Raw genomic sequence first — 1,398 nt, forward strand, 5'->3', positions numbered from 1 at the left:
AAATGAGAATGAAACTGGACCTGCGATCAAAGCCTTGCAGGAGTTGCCCTGGCTTTGGTCCCCTGTGACAGGAGGATTCCCACAATAGCAAAAAACCACCTGCAGGGGTAGGGTCTGTCTCCAAAGCTTCTGGGCTGCCCAGTGATCTTTAAGCTGGCCACTCCATGGGTCCCTAACAACTTCTTCCTTTGATCCCTTCCAACCACCCTCCCCCACCCCCATGGATGCTATTGTTGGATGGAAACAGAAAAACCCCACATGGCTGTCTAGAGAATGGCCTGGTTGGTGAATGGCCTTATTTGTTATGGGCACACCAATTGTGTGGAGGCTTAGCTCCTTCCCAGGTGGGAAGGACTCCTACCTTTCTCTGATCATTGTCCTGACTTCCTACTCTCTCACTAGCTTTTCCCGGTTCTGGGTTAATCTGAAAGCTAGCTGAGCTTTGGCCTGTGAGTGACCTAGCCAGCCATGTTCCTCCATAGTTTCTGCTGTGAGTTCTTTCCCTGACTTCAGTCAATAATAGACTGGGCCTGGAAGTGTAATCAGAAGAAACTCCTTCCTCTGGATTTGCTCTTTTCCCCTTTAACAAAGTCAACTCTGCATGGAATCAGCTACACTGATCCATGGACCGAGTAACCCAACCAGGCTCCCTTCCCTTCTGTCCACCCCTATCACAGACAGGGGTCTGCTCAAACCTGCCCCCCAAGCTCCCCTGTCCTAGACAACACACTCTCTCCCCCTTACACACCGGCAGGTTTTTCTCCGAATCCCACGACTATTACTACAAAAGGTGGGTGGACAGGGAAGGAAGTGGTGGTAGCAAAGGTAAGATCTGCAGTTTCCTGGTGTGAGTATGTCAGTGTTGGTGTGTGTGTGTGTGTGTGTATTGGAGAAAGCAAGGAAAAGGTTAGGGATTCCAAACACTTATACAGCACACAAGCTTCCTGGGAAACCCCATGCCTTCAGGCAGTACTTGCTCTTTCTAAGTTGGTTCTTGAGAGCTCATCCGTCTTCTGCTATTGACTCCACTAGGGCACTGCCTTCTCGGCTACCCCACCGTCAAAGCTGACCATCCATACTCTGCTGGCCATGCTAACAGCTTTGCCTGGTATGAGCTCTCATTTGGACCTGAGGAATGGCAGCCAAGGCCACGGCAGGGGCAGAAGAGACTGTTGCTGCTGCCCCAGAGGCAGAGCTGTGGAAGAGGGCTTCCTGTGTGGGCAAGAAAGCCTCAAAGAAACCGCAGAAAGCCAGCCCAGAAGGCCACTCCTAGGGATGGGGATGGAGGAGCTGTGGCCCTGGGCTGAGTCACTCAGTTTTGGGAGCTCCCTGAGACTCATGGTGCTTTGGGTTTAAATGTGTAATGAGCAGCTGTCTTCAAGTCATTTCACACACATC

This window comes from Grammomys surdaster, unplaced genomic scaffold (genome assembly GCF_004785775.1).
Source record: "Grammomys surdaster isolate TR1022 unplaced genomic scaffold, NIH_TR_1.0 126133, whole genome shotgun sequence".
Lineage (NCBI taxonomy): Eukaryota > Metazoa > Chordata > Mammalia > Rodentia > Muridae > Grammomys > Grammomys surdaster.